Genomic DNA, 20,329 nt, shown 5'->3' with positions numbered 1-20,329 from the left:
TCACTTAACTCTACACTGGCCAGAACAGGCATCCGTACCATTGACCTTGGTGTTATAACACCATGCTCTAACGAACTAAGCTAACCAGCCAGCCCCCCACAAATCTTAAATCATGGTCAGTAGCACCATCTTTGAAGATGGTAATTCTATCATTTCATTTTTCACATTATTGTCAACTTCTCAAACCAACATTTACTGAGCCTCAATTAGGATGCTTTTGATATAAATACAGAAACAGTCTCAAACTGTGTTAACAATGAATTGGAAGTCCTGAGGCAGAGCAGACTTTGCAGTTGATCGATTGGCAGCTCAACAAAGTAATTAATGACCCAGGTTTTTTCCATTTCTCCTCTCTGCTATCCCCAGGGGAACAAGGAGTTAGCAAGATGGCTGCAGCGGTTGAAGCTCATAACAGAAGCATGACGATCTGGAGGGAAAGAGAGAACACCTCCTCCTGCAGTTCTCTCCTAGGACGAGGAAACTTTACAGAAGCCTCCCCGAAGACTTGCCTTCATGCCTCATTGTCCAAAATTGAGTCACATGCAAGTATACCTGAAGCAGTCATTGGCAAGGGAAATGGCATTGCCTTCAGACGTCAGAAGGATTCCTGACAGTTTCCTCTGAAATACTTGGCTGTACAGATGGGTCCCTGAAGAAAGCTGGGATTCTGCTAGGAAGTACGTTCATTATCAATTTCTAGGACTACAAAAAATGCTTACTTAGGATCCCTATCTGAAAGGGCCTTTTAATCTAGTTATTGGTAGGCACACTAAAAAATAACAGAGTTTTTAGTGTGGTGCTGGACACACGTTAAGCACCTAAGAATATTTGTTGGATGAGTGAATACGTACTAGTGCACCTTAGACGCTAAATGAATAGCATAGCCATGCCACAGAGGTTCAGAAGAATGACTGCTCAGCGAGGAGTACAATGATTTATCAAATTTAGTGAGGGCCTGTTAAAATGCAGATACCTAGGCCACAGCCTCCAAAATTTGGATTCAGTGTTTCTCACAGGCCCCAGTTATCTTCATTTTTAACAAGAATTCCAGGGGTTTCCAGTACAAGCTCTGCTGGTGTTAGGGAAAGTGGCGGTAGAGGTATGGTTGGGGTAGGTAGATTTAGTACCCTTCCCCCACCCCCCACTTAAATCATTTAGGGAATCATCAAATTGGAGAACTAGAGGTTACCTTCTGTTATTTGTAAAGTGGTTTATAGGATCCACAAAACATTTGTTTCATAGTTCTTATCAAAGAACCATATGTACAAAGGATTGTGCAATTTTTCCCTTCTGGGCCTAAAGCTATTGACTGAAGAGGAAAAGGTGAATTTACATCTCAAATTCATCCGAACCCATGACCTTGGTGTTATAAGGCTGCGCTCTAAGCAACTGAGCTAACTGGCCAGAGCCATAATCATAATACATAGCAATTGTAATTTAAAGCACTCTCACTTCCATTATCTCACGCCTCAAAATTTATGAAGTGCTAATATTAATTTTTATTAATTTTATTAATAAAAACAGGCTAGAAACCTGATATTTTCTCAGGACCATACAGCTTAGTAAATTGTGGAACCAGGGGGGAAAATTTTTTTTTTAAATTTTGCAGTGATGGATTTGGTGGTGTCACATAAGCTGAATTTAATTTCATGGGATTTTTTAAAATTTATAAGTTTATCTCATATGCTTTTATGCAGTATTAGCTATATCTAGATGCTTTGCAAGTAAACTGATATTTTTAGGGTGTTATTAATGTAGGGATTGTTTTAGTGCAATCTGGGTGTTCAGTGATGATAATTTACTTTTTAAAAGTTAAGTTAAAAGTGTGGGTGTATCTCTCTGTTCAAATAGAAAATAGGTGTGATTGTTCATGCAGTTCTTAGACTGCTTGTGTTGTTTCTGCAGTAGTTCTTTTCCTGGAAGCTCAGGCCTCTGCTCCAGCCTCTGAGGCCCACCTTTCGGGAGCAGAGATGCAAGGCCCTCTAGCTCACCATGCTGAGATTCAAGACTATCACCCTTGTGCCCAACTGACCAGGTGCCTCTGTTCTGGTAAGTTGGATACTGCCTTTTTGAGACTCAATTCTCTTCCTCGTATCCCAGTTCTATTCATAAAAATTATAATGATTATTACGGCTAGCGTTCTGTGTATGTTATTTCATTTAATCCTGCTAATAAGCTCATGGGGTGGAGGGTTACTGGTGAGAACACTGAGATTCATACACATTATCATGTGGCAGAGCCGGCCCCACCTCACTCATGGCATCGAGTACCTGCCTCTCCCTGTGCCTCTAAGACAGTGATTTTCTCCCTTTTATTGAGCCCACCTGTCCTTCTTTTTTTTTTTTTTGTCTTTTTCGTGACCAGTACTCAGCCAGTGGGCGCACCGGCCATCCCTATGTAGGATCCGAACCCGAGACGGAGCGTCGCTGCACTCCCAGCGCCGCACCCTTCCGAGTGCGCCACGTGGTTGGCCCCCACCTGTCCTTCTGATAATGATAAAACTCTTCTGCCCCTTGCCTCCCAGAGAATCAGTTATGCCAAGAATATTTTGTCGGGTGTTAATTTCTACAATTTGTGTTAAACACATTGTGTCTACCTCCCACCCCCAAAGTGATATTATAATATTAATTTTACTTTTCTAAGTCCATCCGCACCCTGTTTGAGCATCCTTACTCTAGAATCCAGGTCCTGCATCCTGTGTGCCTTTTGCTGCTGTTCAGGACTAGAATCCTACTGCTCAACTCCAGGCCAGGAACCAGGGGCCTTCCAAGAGCTCATGGACCTCCCTCCAGGTCTGCCAGAACTGCCCATCACTGTGGTAGGCAGACATGACATACTTGGAGTTGCAGTCCTCCTCGTGCCCTCACAGCCACATGACCACAATACTTGAGGTCTGTTCCAGCATCCTCTGGACACCAGGCTTTATTAGTTGTTCTAGACTTCTCCCATGCCTTGCAGTTAGTTCTCACCTGTCCAACTCCTGAAACTCTCCACTTTTCTCTCATCTTCACTCCAACCAATGATTGCTTTACTCCATGGACCTGTGTAGCATGTTCTATTCCCCTTCAATTAATAAGCAAAGGTGATTGATATAACCACATTCTATACAGAAATCAGCCTGACCTGTGGGCTCAAATTCACTCTACACAATTGTTAAAATAAATTATTAGTCCATTGTAGTTCAGTTCAATATGTATTTATCTAACAGGAACTTGCTCCGTGCCTTCAAGGAACTTACAGTCATGTGGGGAGTTAGTGGTGGTGGGGGGCGGGGGCGATCGCCAAAAACTGTGAAGGGTTTTGGATTTTACCTTGCTTGCAATCTAACAAGTTAGTCTACCATATTTTAGTGCATGCTGGTATAAGACAGGAGTCTCCTGGGACAGAGAGAAAGGACTTTATTACTCATGGTATTGTAAGCAACATGACTGTAATTATATATGTCAGTTTCCTTCGCCTCTGAAGCCCTCAGTGTTGATGTGGATGAACCCAGTTGGATGTTCAGACACACAGAGGGCTCCATGACAGAAGAGCAACCCTGAGCTTAGGGAACCTGACTCTTTCAGATTGGATGTTATAAAAGCTTACCTAGACAAATGTACCATACTAATGTAAGATGTTAATGATAGTGGAAACTGAGTATAGTGTATATGAGAACTCTCTGCTATCTTCACAACTTTTCTGTAAATCTAAAACTATTCTCAAATATTTGTTTAAAAAACAACTTTTCTGCCCTTTGTTGTGGGGGAGATACTATCTCTGTCTTCCAACACTGTTATGCAAACATCCTTGAAAAGAGAGTCCAGAACAAAAGCAGAAATGCAAGAAACCCATGGAATATTGTCTCCCAATAATTTCCACCCCTCGTTTATACACTGTCTTGGCTACTGGTGAATTTTGCCATAAATATACCACTCCATTGGCCACTATGATTAACCTGACAGAGGCTGGGACTAAATCTGTTTAATTTGTCACATACAGCATCTTATTAAGACTTCTGTCAAAGTAAACTAAGCAGCAGGAGGAGGCCACCCTCAAATATGCCTTCCAGGGTCTCAGGATCAACCTGTTGAACAAATCCCATAAACCACTGGGGTCTAACTTAAGTCAGGGGGCTCTCTCCTTAAGTTTCTGTATTGACCTTTCCCCCTTGGCCCAAATCTTAATGTAGGCACAACAGGATGTGTTAGCATTTGTACCGATTCCTCTGCTTTGGTCCATAAGGAAGAAGTTTAAAGAAGCTCCATCACCAGTAACACACCTGTCCTAACCTGAATGCCTTCCAGGGTCAAGTTGGTATTATCGACCACTTCAACTAAAGTCAGGGACAAATTTTATAGTGCTTTTTCTAACTGGATGACTTCCATTGTGGCAATAACTGGCCACCAATTGTGAATAAATAATGAATCCCTTATCCCTTTGGGGAGTTCCTCCAGGTAATCAAAGGAAGCTTCATTTTGGAGAAATCTCCATAATGTGATACTAATGATATATACGTGAAGGTCTCTTATCATCACTCCTAAGGTACAAGTCGCCGTGTTTTGGGGAGAGAGTCAAGATAATGCCTGGCTTTCATACAGTCCTGGGGTACACATGGCAGTCCTGGAAAGAAAGTGTTGTTAGGGCTGGCCAGTTAGTTCAATTGGTTAGAGCACAGTCTTGTAACACTAAGGTCAAGGATTCAGATGCCTGTACCGGCCAGGTGCCAAGAAAAAAATGTTTGCAACTGTTGCCCCCCCCTCCCCACCATGGGATCTACATTGTTCAGGGAGCACAGATCAACAGTGCCAACAACATGGCCTCCCAACCAGCTGTTAAATCTTAGAGTTCTCAGATCACTTTGAATAATTGAGTTTAGTTCTTTTTTTATGAAAGAACTGTTTAGTGGCAGTCATCTCAAATTCTGTTTGTCCTTGCCACCAGCCTGGTGACATTTATCCACCCTATGGAATGACTAAGCAATGGCTAGGCTGGGGAAGACATCCAGAGGTGCTGGCAGGTGTTTTGTGTGGGAGGTGCAGGACCTGGGGCCATTTCCTCCTGCTTCAGATAGGCTTCTCGGTAAGGTTAAAGGGAATGATGATCAAACCCTGGTTACGGCCACCTGGGGAGAGATGGCAGACCCAGCAGCGAGTTACATTTAAGGTGCTTGCAACAGTTTAGGAGAATCACACTCCTGAGATGTTTCCTTCCTGAGGAAGGCTCTAGGGATGATTCTGAAAGACAAATCTAAGGTCCTGCCCTCCCTGCCCACGTCTGCTGAGGGCTAAGGTGTTACTTCTGCAGGTGCTGGGTGGTTCTCCCTCCATCACAACATCAGTGTGTCCCATTCTGCTAACTATTACTTCACTTTTTTTCTAATCATTTCCTACTGTCATCCAGACCTTTAACCTGGAAGTCATGAGAGAGAGAGAAGGACATTTTTATAAACTTACAGCAACTTATTATGTCCCCACCACTTTGACCCACCTGGGCCACTGTCGGGGGACTTGCGAGCAGTGTACTCCACCAAGTGGTCATTATCCTTATGATCTCTGTAACCATAGTTGGATTGGGGGGTGGAGTGGGACCTTCTGCCTACCCAAGACAAATATCAGTACTAGTCATTAGAAAGGCCAGACCTGAGGCTGGTTGCTAGAATGATGAGGAGAGTTAGTAACAACCATGGCCCCGTTAGGAGTCTTGGAGACTACATGGCCTGCAACCACCTCCCCAGTGCCTCCTCATTAACTGGCAGCAGAACGGAGGGCCATTTATTGCTCAGCAGACCATGCAATTTAGCCTACAGCTGACTCCCAGAGAACCATACAATCTGGCTTACTATCAATTCTCATGGACTTCCCTCAAATTCCATTAATTGGCCTGTGAGGTTCTTGTTGTTTCTCTTCCACAACACTATGTCTCTAATGTATCTCATTCTTGTCATCAACACTGTCAAGAACTTTGGTCTGAGATTTCACCCTACAAGTTAGCCTGGCCTATCACAGTTTCATGGGTGCTGGTAGCAGAGACCAGACCCTGGTTGGAGACAAAAGACTTATGTATAGCGTGGCAAGCAGCATCAGTCCCCCTTGCCTCCCCTTCCCACAAAGGGGACATGGATGGGCCCAGTTGGATGCCTGGACACACAGTTTCATTACAGAAGAGGAACCCTGACCTTAGGGCACCCAAGTCTTTTATACTGTATAGTAGGTGTGGCTGTCCATTGCTCCAGAGGGAGACATTGTCCCTATCTTCCAATGCTGTTTGCTGTACAAACATCCTTGAAAAGATAATCTGGAACAAAGGCAGTCAATGCCTCTACTCACAAGACAGGCAAAAATGTGAGAGATCCACGAAGAATTGTTTCTCAACAACAGTCACATAAATAAAGACATTCAACAAAATAAGAAGGGCCAAAAAGTACTCAAAGGGCATTTAAAATGAGTGTTCAAAGGGCATTTAAAATGAGTGTTCAAAGGGCATTTAAAATGAGTGTTCAGGGCTGGCCGTTTATCTTGCTGGCTAGAGTGTGGGGTTATAAGACCAAGGTCAAGGGTTCAGATCCCTGTACCAGCCAGCTGCCAAAAAAATAAATAAAGTTCAGCTACTTTAATTGTATCAATAGAGGGAGATTTAGGGGAATTTTGCCTATTTCTCTTCCTTTTATTTTTTGAAGGGTGTAACTCAGATTGATAATGACCTGAAATCTTAGGCATATGCATACAGTAACCTGAAAGGAAATCTTCAGAATCTGAAGTCAAAGAATGAGTAAGTAATAATATCAATATATGTGAATATTAAGAATTGGAGAAGCACACTAGTATGCACTGAATGAGATACCATTGGGGTTTAGTAAGTTACAGTTTATGCTGTTTCTATAATCAAAATGGTGTGGTTTTTTTATTTCATGGAGAAAAATTCATTAAGCTTATTGAAATAGTCGCATAAATAAAGACTTCCAACAAAATAGTAAGGGCCGAGAAGCACTCAAAGGGCATTTAAAATGTGTGTTCCTTATTCTGTTGATAATTTTTTTGCCACATGTCCCCCATTCAATAAATCAATTGCCTCAATTGCCCTGTGTTTTATTAACTATCTTGAAAGATGTATGTTTGTAAATTCAGGAATTAGATGTAACAATAAATAGGGGACTGAAGAGATGACATTCGTAATTATTAAATACATCCCTTTTTTTTCCCTAAATGGATTGGTACACAATGACTACCAAATACCAACTTTCTGGGCTGTCACTTTTAGTCTATTAGTGTAAATAGGATGAAAATTAAATAGAGTTAGTCCATGGGCAACCACTTCTTAGTCCAGAACAGTGGTTCAAAATCTTTTCCACTGTGTCATTTAAGGCTGGATTGAGCAAATTAGAAAGTAGTAATAAAGGGAACAAAATCCTGAAATAAAAGTGGGAGGGCAGAACTGCTCTAAAAAAATATTTTATTTTCCCATTTTTATAAATATTTCCTGCTCCTAAGATTTCATATCATCTCTAGGGAGATACTGACAAAGATGATTTCTAATAGTTCAGGGGCAGAGAACAGAAGAAAGGGACTGACAAGTGTAATCAGTCAGATAACACCCCTTCCCCTCCCTCAGTCATAAAATTGAAATCTGACCTTTCATTTGCTTTATAAATCTGTTCAACTACCTCAAGTTGTTTTGTGTGTGTGTGTGTGTGTGTATTTTGGCGGCTGGCCAGTATGGGGTTCTGAACCCTTGATCTTGGTGTTATCAGCATGAGGCTCTCCCAAGTGAGCACCGGCCAGCCCTCAACTACATCCTATTGAATATTTACCATATACAACTCATATTCAAGATTCTGAGTAAAAGGTAGTTTTGGTAAGGCTGATAAAATGTAATGTAAGTTAAATTAGCTAAATGCCATGAGTACCATGAAAATTCAGAGTGTAAAAGGAGTATGTCTAATAAACAGTGAGAGACAGGTTTTATACTACAGAGGACATGGGTCCATGTTAAGAACATGGACATGTAAAGAGCCAGAAAGCCTGGGTTCAGAATTCACATCTGCCACTTACTAACTTACTGAGCCCATGGCACAGGTTGCATATGTGCATGCACATGAATAGAAATATTCTTGAGAGATATACCCAGATGATTTTCCCTGAGTGATAGAATAATGGGGAATAACGGGCAATGTTTATTTTCTTCTTTTGCTAGTCTGTGTTTTCCAGTTATTAACAATTACAGGGTAACAGGAATAAATGTTTAAAAACATGTCTGTAAAAGCTGTTATTAAATACTTGGCATTTATTGACATAAAATTTTTCTGTTTCTATTCTTCTCAAGCAAGGGCCATGATATGTAGAAATTTATGACTGTAAGTCAGGAATTCACTACGAGGCTGGCATATAGGAGCCAATCTCTTAGCTAGTTGGTGAGCATAGGTGACATCTCAAAGTGTCAATGTAACTATAATTTTTTTTAATTGAAACATAATTGTACATATCTGTGGGGCAGAGCATTGAATATCAATACCTGAGTGCAATATGTGATGCTTAAATCAGGATAATTAGCATATTCAGCATTATACGATGTAATCATTTTTTGTGGCCCTTTAACAATTTCTTGCTAATCCGCCTTTCCCACCTCTGGTGGCCTCAGTTCTGTTCTCTCCTTTTGAAAGTTCAGTGAATTATTGTGATTGTTTCTTTCTTTCTCTTTCTTTCTTTCTTTTTTTTTTTCTTTCTTTCTTTCTTTTTCTCCCACTTATGAGTGGGGACATGCAATATTTCTCTTTCTGTACTTGGCTTATTTCACTCAACATAATTTTCTCTAAGTTCATCCAGTTGCTGAAAATGGCATTATATCATTCTTTTTTTTTATGGCAGAGTAGTATTTCCATTATGTATATATACCACATTTTCCTTATCCAGTTGTCTGTTGATGAACATTTAGGTTGGTTCCAACTCTTGGCTATTGTAAATAGAGCTGCAGTAAACAAGGGAATGCAGGTATCCCTTCAACATGATTTCCATTCCTTTGGGTATATACTCCCAGTGGAATTGCTGCTTCGTATGGTGGTTCTCTCTGTAGTCATTTGAAGAAACTCCATACTGTTTCCATAATGGCTGCACCAATTTACAGTCCCACCAGTAGTATAGGAGGGTTTCCCTTTCTCTGAATCCTCACCAGCATTTGTTATTGTCCAACTTTTTTACAACAGCCAGTCTAACTGGGGTGAGATGATAGCTCAATGTGGTTTTAATTTGCATTTCACTGATGCTTAGTAATTTTGAACATTTTTTCATGTGTCTGTTGGCCATTTGTATATCTTCCTTTCAGAAATGCCTATTTGGCTCATTTGCCCACTTTTTAAAAATTGGGTTGTTTTCTTTTTTTTTTTTACTGTTAAGTTGTTTGAGTTCCTTGTAAATACCTCTGGGTATTTATCCTTTGTCAAATGCACAGTTTACAAATATTTTCTCCCACTCTGTATGTTGTTTTTTTGCTCTGTTAATTGTTTCTTTCACTGTGCATAGTGATGTTGGGCATTTTTGCATGTGAATGTGACTATAATTTATTACATGATTCCATTTTATTCTCAATAATAAAGGTCTATTGTTCTCTTAATTTTACAGATACCAACTGAGGGTATTATATACCACGTTGGTAATCACAGACTTGGGAATCTGTGAATATCATGGTTCTAGTACCAGGCTTGGATCAGCTAATTCTATTTAGGGGCTGTGCTATGCACTGTAGGATGTTTAGCAGCATCCCTGCCTTCTGCCCACTTGATACCCTCCCTCCAGGTTGTGACAACCTGTTTTAGTCTGTTTTGTGCTACATTTTTAAATTTTTTTAAAGATGACTGGTAAGGGGATCTTAACCTTTGACTTGGTGTTGTAAGCACCACACTCTCTGAAGTGAGCTAACCGGCCACCCCTATATAGGGATCCGAACCCACGGCTTTGGTGTTATCAGCACCTCACTCTACCAAGTGAGCCACGGGCCAGCCCTGTTTTGTGCTACTTTAACAGAATACCACAGACTGGATAATTTATAAACAATAAAAGTTTATTTGTTTCATGGTTCTGGAGGCTGGGAAGTCCAAGTTAGAAGGGCCACAGCCTCTTTATAATCAGGATTAATTCAGTCACGAGGGTACAGCCCTCATGACCTAAACACCTTTCATTAGGCCCCACCTTCCAACATTGTTACATTGAGGATTAAGTTTTCATTACATGCTTTTTGGGGGACAAGTCAAACCATAACACAACCAACAATGTCTCCAGACATCACCACATATTCTCTGGTTGAGAACCACTGGTCTAATATATTCTATTCATTAACCCTGAGCATTAAACTCTAAAAATTCAAGATATAAACCTCACACCATTTTCAGCACTTCACTGTAACAGGGGCTTAGTTCTTCAACTAAATCTTTAATAAGAATTGTTGATGAAATAAATAATGATGAAATGAATATATTTTGCATAAGTATCATCCTATCTTTTGAATTATTTCCACTCTAATGAGGAATGAACATTTTTAAGACTTCTTGTCCATACTGTCAAATTGCTTATCATAAAAATTATACCAATTTACATTTCCACTAGCAGTGTAAGAGAGTTTATCTTACCACGCCCTCACTGGCATCAGCTATTATATGTATGCTTCTATCTTTGTTATTATAAGTTCTTATTTATACTTATTTTAAAATTTTATTTATTTATATTTATACATATTTATGTTGTTTTATATATATTTTTGAGCACTAGTAATAGTGAACATTTCCTCCATATATTTCAGCCAGTGGTATTTCTTCTTTTCTCAGTTGTTTGTGATTTTTGCTCATTTGTCTGTCAGAGTCTTAGTATTCTTATCAGTTTGCTGAGCTCTTTATATAATGTAACCTAGATATCCTTAATTTCTACCAAAAAAAATAGTCACATGAAGCATTTAAGCTTAGGCTTTATTAAAGGTTAGGGCAGGTGGCAAAGGATTTACATTACAGCAACTGAAGAAATCTCAAATGGAGTTCTAAACAACCTTCTTTGCAGAAGTCCTTTGTCACATAATGCTTTCATCTTTCTCTTCTCTTTTTCCTTAACATCCCTATGGCTTCTTCTCACCTTTCCACCCCCCAATTTCTGTTCCAATGGAGACTAATTTAGTTGTCTCTTTGGTTTCTTTGTCTCCATTTACCCAAGCTCTGTTTACCTTCCACTCTACTGGTTTATCAAGGTATTTTCTCAAGCAAGGATACTTCCTTTCCTAAAGGGAATACCAGTACCAACTTTCAAGATATCTTTATATTATACTGGAGTGAAAGAGCATTGTAAATCCTATTGTATTATTTGTTTCAAACACTTTCCCCATTTTGTTTAATTTAAAAACGTTATGCTGGTGTGATTCTGTGCTATGTGGTGGGTTATCTGGAACACAGTCATTTTATCTCTGTCCTCCTTCTCTCCCACCTGTGTATAAAAGAGTTGATGAACATGGACATAAGCCTCCTGAGACCTCAGAACTACCTTTCCAGTTGGGAACTAAAGGCCAACAAAGATTATCACTTTAAGGTGGGTAATGATGAAAATGAGCACAAGTTATCTTTAAGAACAGTCAGTTTAGGGGCTTGGTGTAAAGAATGAATTGCACATTGTTGAAGCAGAGGCAATGAATTATGAAGGCAGTCCAATTAAATTTGAAAATGCCTGTACATCCAGTGGTTTCACTGGGGGGCTTTGAAATAACACCACTTCTGGTATTATAATTCAAGTGTCGATCAGGGCCTATACAGATTAGTGGACAGCACTTAGTAGCTGTGGAGGAAGATGCAGAGTCAGAAGATGAAGAGGAAGAAGGTACGAAACTTGTAAGTATACCTGGAAAGCAATCTGCTCCTGGAAGTGGTAGTGTTTTCCATAGAAGAGAGTAAAACTTGCTGCTGATGAAGATGATGATGATGATTTTGATGAGGAGAAAACTGAAGAAAAAGCCCCAGTGAAGAAATCCAAATGAGATACTCCAGCCAAAAAATGCACAAAAATCAAACCAGAATGTTAAAAACTCAAAACTATCAACACCAACATCAAAAGGTCAAGAATCCTTCAAAAAGCAGGGAAGAACTCCCAAAACACCAAAAGGACCTAGTTCTGTAAAAGACATTAAAGCAAAGATGCAAGCAAGTATAGAAAAAGTTGGTTCTTTTCCCAAAATGGAAGCCAAGTTCATCAATTGTTTGAAGAATTGCTTCTGGATGACTGACCAGGAGTCTATTCTGGCAGTGGAAGAAGTCTCTTTAAGAAACTAGTTTAAATAGTATGTTAAAATTTTCTGCCTTATTTCATTTCTGTAACAGTTTATATTGGACTGTCCTTTTTACAATGCAGAGTGAGAGCTTTCCCCACTGTGTTTGGTAAGTGTTGTTCAGGTTTCATTGCCAAGAATGTACTGTCCAAAATGCCAGTTTAGTTTTTATAAATGCAACTCTACCCTTTGCTTAGTTTTAAGAATGTATGGAATGTTATAACAGTACATAGTAGTAGCAGTGGTCAGACAAATGGAAATGGTAGGGAGACAAAAATATACAAGTAAAATAAACTCAGTATTTTAGTAAAGTTAAATTAAAACATAAATTTTATTTTTTCCCTTGAAAAAGTTATAAGGAAAAAAAAATCTTTATTCCTCTTATGAGTGTTTTAAGCTTAGAAGGTGCTTCCAGTTGGGTAGTATTTAGACAGCTGGAAATGGAGGAAAAGGTGTGGCATGCTTGTTCCATACTTAAGACACCTAGTGTGCTTTTACAAAGTGAGCTTCCCCAAAAGTTGACCTCAGAGAAGTAAGGAGTAGAATAGTGGTTACTGGGGGGGCGGGGAGGACGAGGTTGGTCAAGGGATACAAAATTACAGCTAGACAGGAGGAATAAGTTCTAGCTTTCCATAGCACTGAGGGGTAACTATAGTAGACAATAAGTCATTGTAGTTTTTCAAAAGGTGAAAGAGAGGATTTTGAATGTTATCAACACAAGGAAATGATAGATTTGAGGGGATGGATATGCTAACCACACTGATTTGATCATTACACATTGTATGCATGTATTCAAATATCACACTGTATCTTATAAATATGTACAATTACTGTAAATGTTTTTAAAAAATTAAAAATTTATAATTTGTTAAACTATGATAGGAAAGAATCAGTTTAGATACCTAAGATATTCACCTTTCTAATGCCAAAAAATTGAGGTGAAATTGTTAACATATGATATATTTAAAAAATAAAATTAATGTTGACAAATTGCCAAAAAAAAAAAAGAAAAAGGAGACGCAGGCTTCTTCTTCTTTTTTTTTTTAAATTTATTTTTAATTTTTTAAAATTTTATTCTGTCGATATACATTGTGGCTGATTATTGCTCCCCATCACCAAAACCTCCCTCCCTTCTCCCTCCCCCCTCCCTCCCAACAATGTCCTTTCTGTTTGCTTGTCGTATCAACTTCAAATAATTGTGGTTGTTATATCTTCTTCCCCCCCCCCGTTTGTGTGTGTGTGTGTGTGTGTGAATTTGTATATTAATTTTTAGCTCCCACCAATAAGTGAGAACATGTGGTATTTCTCTTTCTGTGCCTGACTTGTTTCACTTAATATAATTCTCTCAAGGTCCATCCATTTTGTTGCAAATGGCAGTATTTCATTCATTTTTATAGCTGAGTAGTATTCCATTGTGTAGATGTACCACATTTTCCGTATCCACTCATCCGATGATGGGCATTTGGGCTGGTTCCAACTCTTGGCTATTGTAAAGAGTGCTGCGATGAACATTGGGAAACAGGTATACCTTCGACTTGATGATTTCCATTCCTCTGGGTATATTCCCAACAGTGGAATAGCTGGGTCGTATGGTAGATCTATCTGCAATTGTTTGAGGAACCTCCATACCATTTTCCATAGAGGCTGCACCATTTTGCAGTCCCACCAACAATGTATGAGAGTTCCTTTTTCTCCGCAGCCTCGCCAGCATTTATCGTTCATAGTCTTTTGGATTTTAGCCATCCTAACTGGGGTTAGATGGTATCTCAATGTGGTTTTGATTTGCATTTCCTGGATGCTGAGTGATGTTGAGCATTTTTTCATATGTCTCTTGGCCATTTGTATATCTTCCTTAGAGAAATGCCTACTTAGCTCTTTTGCCCATTTTTTAATTGGGTTGCTTGTTTTCTTCTTGTACAGTTGTTTGAGTTCCTTATATATTCTGGATATTAATCCTTTGTCAGATATATATTTTGCAAATATTTTCTTCCACTCTGTTGGTTGTCTTTTAACTCTTTTCATTGTTTCTTTTGCTGTGCAGAAGCTTTTTAGTTTGATATAATCCCATTTCTTCATTATTCCTTTGGTTGCCCGTGCTTTTGGGGTCGTATTCATGAAGTCTGTGCCCAGTCCTATTTCCTGAAGTGTTTCTCCTATGTTTTCTTTAAGAAGTTTTATTGTTTCAGGGTGTATATTTAAATCCTTAATCAATTTTGAGTTGATTTTAGTATACGGTGAGAGGTATGGATCTAGTTTCATTCTCCTGCATATGGATATCCAGTTATCCCAGCACCATTTGCTGAAGAGGCAGTCCCTTCGCCACTGAATTGGCTTGGTGCCTTTGTCAAAGATCAGCTGACAGTAAGTGTGTGGGTTGATTTCTGGATTCTCTATTGTATTCCATTGGTCAGTGTGTCTGTTTTTATGCCAGTACCATACTGTTTTGGTTATAATAGCTTTGTAGTATAGCTTAAAGTCAGGTAGAGTTATGCCTCCAGCTTTATTTTTTTTGCTCAGCATTGCTTTGGCTATGCGTGGTCTTTTATTGTTCCATATAAATGTCTGGATAGTTTTTTCCATTTCTGAGAAAAATGTCTTTGGAATTTTGATGGGGATTGCATTGAATTTGTATATCACTTTGGGTAGTATGGACATTTTCACTATGTTGATTCTTCCAATCCAAGAGCATGGGATATCTTTCCATCTTCTTGTATCCTCTCTAATTTCTCTCAGCAGTGGCTTGTAGTTCTCATTATAGAGATTTTTCACCTCCTTGGTTAACTCAATTCCTAAGTATTTTATTGTTTTGGTGGCTATTGTAAATGGGCAGGCTTTCTTGATTTCTCTTTCTGCATGTTCACTATTGGAGAAAAGAAATGCTACTGATTTTTGTGTGTTGATTTTGTATCCTGCTACTGTGCTGAATTCATTCATCAATTCCAGCAGTTTTTTTGTAGAGGTGTTAGGCTGTTTGATATATAGGATCATGTCATCTGCAAACAGGGACAGTTTGACTTCATCTTTTCCAATCTGAATGCCCTTTATTTCCTTCTCTTCTCTGATTGCTCTGGCTAGTACTTCCAACACTGTGTTGAATAGCAGTGGTGAGAGTGGGCATCCTTGTCTAGTTCCTGTTCTTAAAGGAAAAGCTTTCAGCTTTTCCCCATTCAGGATGATATTGGCAGTGGGTTTGGCATATATGGCTTTAATTATGTTGAGATACTTTCCCTCTATACCTAACTTATAGAGGGTCTTTGTCATGAATGAGTGCTGAACTTTATCAAATGCTTTTTCAGCATCTATAGAGATGATCATATGGTCCTTGTGTTTGAGTTTATTAATATGGTGTATCACATTTATTGATTTGCGTATGTTGAACCAACCTTGCATCCCTGGGATGAATCCCACTTGATCGTGATGAATAATTTTACGTATGTGTTGCTGTATTCTGTTTGCTAGTAATTTAGTGAGGATTTTTGCATCTATATTCATCAAGGATATTGGCCTGTAGTTTTCTTTTTTGGTTATATCTTTACCTGGTTTTGGTATCAGGATGATGTTTGCTTCATAGAATGAGTTTGGGAGAGTTGTGTCCGTTTCAATCTTTTGGAATAGTTTGTAAAGAATCGGTGTCAATTCCTCTTTGAATGTTTGGTAAAATTCTGCTGTGAATCCATCTGGTCCTGGGCTTTTCTTTGTTGGGAGCCTTCTGATAACAGCTTCAATCTCCTTTATTGTTATTGGTCTGTTCAAATTTTCTACGTCTTCACGGTTCAGTTTTGGGAGCTTGTGTGTGTTCAGAAATTTATCCATTTCCTCCAGATTTTCAAATTTGTTGGCGTATAGTTGTTTATAGTAGTCTCGAATGATTCCTTGTATTTCAGATGAATCAGTTGTAATATCGCCTTTTTCATTTCTAATTTTTGTTATTTGAGTCTTCTCTCTTCTTTTTTTTGTTAGCCATGCTAGTGGTTTGTCAATTTTATTTATCTTTTCAAAAAACCAACTTTTTGATTCGTTGATCTTTTGAATGGTTTTTTGGTTTTCAATTTCATTCAGTTCTGCTCTGATCTTAATGATTTCTTTCCGTCTGCTAACTTTAGGTTTGGATTGTTCTTGTTTTTCTAGTTCTTTAAGGTGAAGTGTTAGGTTGTTCACTTGCCATCTTTCTATTCTTCTGAAGTGAGCGTTTAATGCAATAAATTTTCCCCTCAATACTGCTTTTGCAGTATCCCACAGGTTTTGGTATGATGTATCATTGTTTTCATTAGTTTCAATAAACTTTTTGATTTCCTGCTTGATTTCTTCTTGGACCTATATGTCATTAAGTAGAATGCTGTTTAATTTTCATGTGCTTGTGTAGTTTCCAGAGTTTCGTTTGTTATTAATTTCTAGTTTTAATCCATTGTGGTCTGAGAAGATACATGGGATAATTCCAATTTTTTTGAATTTATTCAGACTTGATTTGTGACCTAATATGTGATCTATCCTGGAGAATGATCCATGTGGTGATGAGAAGAATGAGGTTGTTGGGTGGAATGTTCTGTAGATATCTGCCAATTCCAATTGGTCTAGAGTCTTGTTTAGATCTTGTGTTTCTCTACTGATTCTTTGCCTAGATGATCTGTCTAATATTGACAGTGGGGTGTTCAGGTCCCCTGCTATTATGGTGTTAGTGTCTATTTCCTTCTTTAGGTCTAATAGAGTTTGTTTTATAAATCTAGCTGCTCCAAAATTGGGTGCGTACATATTTATGATTGTTATGTCTTCTTGATGGATCAGTCCTCTTATCATTAAGTAGTGTCCCTCATTTTCTCTTTTTATGGTTTTTAGTTTAGATATAGGAATATTTTTGTCAGATATAAGAATAGCTACTCCAGCTCGTTTTTCTTTTCTGTTTGCATGGTAAATCTTTTTGATCCTTTCACTCTTATTCTATGTGAATCTTTATGGGTGAGGTGGGTCTCTTGTAGGCAGCATATAGTTGGGTCCTCCTTTTTGATCCAGTCAGCCTGTCTGTGTCTTTTGATTGGGGAATTTAAGCCTTTTACATTAAGAGTTGTTATTGAAAGGTGTTGATTTATTCCTAGCATTTTATTGGTTGTTTGGTTGTCTTAGGTGTCTTTTGTTCCTTGCTTTCTGATTTACTGTTTAGTTTCTGTGTTTGTTGGTTCCTTAGGTTGTAGATAGTGTTTTTGTTTGCTTGTTTTCTCTTCATGAATGCCATTTTTATTATACTAGCGCATTTTGATTTTTCTTGGGTTTTTATGGCAGTGGTAGTTATTTTTCAGGAACCAAACCCAGTACTCCCTTGAGGATTTCTTGTAAGGGTGGTCGTGTGGTAGTGAACTCCCGCAGTTTTTGTTTGTCTGAGAAATATACTATTTGCCCTTCATTTCGGAAGGATAGCCTTGCAGGGTAGATTATTCTTGGCTGGCAATCTTTGTCTTTTAGTATTTTCAATATATCATCTCATTCCTTTCTAGCTTTTAGGGTTTGTGATGAAAAGTCTGATGTTAGCCTGATTGGGGCTCCCTTATAGGTGATTTGACGCTTCTCTCTTGCAGCTTTTAAGATTCCTCTTTGTCTCTGAGTTTTGCCAATTTGACTATAACATGTCTTGGAGAAGTCCTTTTTGGGTTGAATACGTTTGGAGATCGTTGAGCTTCCTGGATCTGAAGATCTGTGATTTTTCCTATACCTGGGAAGTTTTCTGCCACTATTTTGTTGAATATGTTTTCAATGGAATCTCTATTTTCCTCCCCTTCTGGAATACTCATGACTCGGATATTTGAGTGCTTAAGGTTGTCTGATATCTCTCTCAGATTTTCTTCAATGTCTTTGATTCTTTAGTCTTTCTTTTTGTCTGCTTGTGTTATTTCAAACAGCCCATCTTCAAGTTCAGAGGTTCTCTCTTCAACTTCGACAAGTCTGCTGGTTACTCCATTGTGTTTTTTATTTCGCTGAATAACTTCTTCAGTTTGGCGAGTTCTGCTACATTTTTTTTCAGGACATTGATTTCCTTGTACATTTCCTCTTTCAGATCCTGTATACTTTTCCTCATTTCATCATGATGTCTAGCTGAGTTTTCTTGTATCTCATTCATTTTCCTTAGAATTATCACTCGAAATTCCTTGTCAGTCTTTTCAAGGGCTTCTTGTTCTATAGGATCTAGAGTTTGAGATTTATTTACTTTTGGTGGTGTACTTTCTTGATTTTTTGTATTTCTGGTATCTTTTTTTTTGATGTTTATTCATTGTGGCAGGGGGTTTCACAGTCCATCGGTTTGAGACTAATGACTAACTAAGATGTTGCTGTGGTTGCCAATTTCGTATGGCTACCTCCGTGACTGCTCAGTTGCCCTCTAGTGCCTTGTGTGTATGGTTGCCTTGGGTCTTGGGCCTCTCCGGGGAGCCACCTTTCTGGTCAGCTTGGACTCTGCTGGGCTGGTGGATCACGTACCACAGGGTGTGTGATCTCTGTTGAGCTTTCACTTCCTGTGCAGGACTTCTCTGTGTTCCGTGTGCTCTGGCCCAGGCTGTTGGATCGTGCAGTGGCGACCCCACCGGGTGTGTGGTTTCTGTCGAGTCTCCGCCTCCCTGGCCGCACGTCTCCCCAGTCTTTTCACACTGTGCTGGGCTGGGATGTGTCTTCTGCAACCCTCGTCTATCAGCTGGGCCTTCAAGACCCTGCTCAGCACCGCCTCGCCCAGGAAGTCTACCAGGTTTCTGCTAGGCACAGACGACTGGTCGCTCTGGGTGCCTTTGTAGCACTGTGTAGATCTTTCTTGGGACTTGTTCACCTTTGTATCCCCCCGGCATGGACCGAGTCTAGCGCCCGCCTGAAGCCAGCTCTCCGGCAGGTTCAAGCAGACTTGGGAACTCTCCTACCACACTATTCCCAACCAGAAATTGGTTAGGCATTTTTCCGAACTGGTGGCCGCAGAGATGATATCTGCCTCCCAGTAACAGGAAGTTTACCGGGGGCCGGAGTCCAGGGTGTGGTGGAGTGACAGTTGGCCCACCCGTACTTCCTTGCCCTCCCGACACTGGCCGGGGACGCCCCACGCCACCGCCCTGCCAGAGAACCACGGAGGGAGTGGGAGGGGAGGCTGGACCGCAGGCCCCGCGAAGTCCCGCGCCGGGGCAAGCAAGTGGGAAGGCTCAGTGAGGAGCGCAGCCGAGCCAGGCCGGAGATGCCAGCACCTGGGAAAATGGAGGCAGCCCTGGGGCGGTGAGTGACCCGGTGATGCAGGCAGAAGCCGGGTGGGCGTCAGCCCCCCGAGCAGGGCTGGGCCAGGGGTCACTCACAGGGCTGTGCCAGGTCGGGCGCTCTCTCTCTGCCTCTGGTTTGTCGCCTTCCCCATTCTCGGCCGCTGCCGCCTTGGGCTGTTCAGTCGGTCCCGTGGCGCGGCTCGGGCACTCCCAGGAATCTTCTTTAATGCCGGCCTGAAACCTCGAATCCTGAATAGGGCAGCAGGCCGCCTTCAGCGCGGCCCTGGCTTCCGGGATCCTGTCTGCATCCACAGCAGCCCTGGTGCCGTGTTCCCTGTTTAGAGACGTGCTTTTGCAGCTAAGAATCAGTTCTTTTCCTGCTCCACACTTCAAAGCTCTTGCCTGTACATGAGGCAGCCTCTCCTGCCGGGGGCAAAGTGGCGGTCAGCCCCCACCACCGGCCACCAGCAGCGGTCCTCCCTTAAGAGATGGCGAGAGGAAGGTCCACAAGTTTCCGGGCTGCCTGAGGCCCAGTGGCCGCCTTTTCCACCTCAGCTACTCCGCGCCAACCGCCGCAGCCACCGCCATCTTGAAACCCCCTCCTCTTTCTTTGTAAAAATACAGTCTCTTACTGTTAGAAACCATTATAAAGCAATTATGCCCTGCTTATATCTAACACATTTGCTAGACTTTTAAATGAGATATCTAGGCATATTAATAATTAGCACTAATATTTATAGAGCATTATATTATACTGCCTCCCAAATATCACATGATGATTAAGACGTTGGAAAGTGGAGCAAGGTCAGAAGAAAATGCACTTGAGTTTGGAAATTAAAAATCTGAGA

The 20,329-nt window shown here is 40.2% G+C and overlaps 1 pseudogene; it reads left to right on the top strand.

Annotated features, from left to right (window-relative positions):
* Positions 1–386: 386 nt before the first annotated feature.
* On the top strand, positions 387–12,263 carry LOC134363682 (nucleophosmin-like; annotated as a pseudogene).
* Positions 12,264–20,329: the final 8,066 nt, after the last annotated feature.

The sequence above is a fragment of the Cynocephalus volans genome, chromosome 15, assembly GCF_027409185.1.
Source record: "Cynocephalus volans isolate mCynVol1 chromosome 15, mCynVol1.pri, whole genome shotgun sequence".
In the NCBI taxonomy this organism is placed as follows: domain Eukaryota; kingdom Metazoa; phylum Chordata; class Mammalia; order Dermoptera; family Cynocephalidae; genus Cynocephalus; species Cynocephalus volans.
Note: the sequence above shows the minus strand (reverse complement) of the source record. Positions and strands in the feature narration are given on the sequence as shown.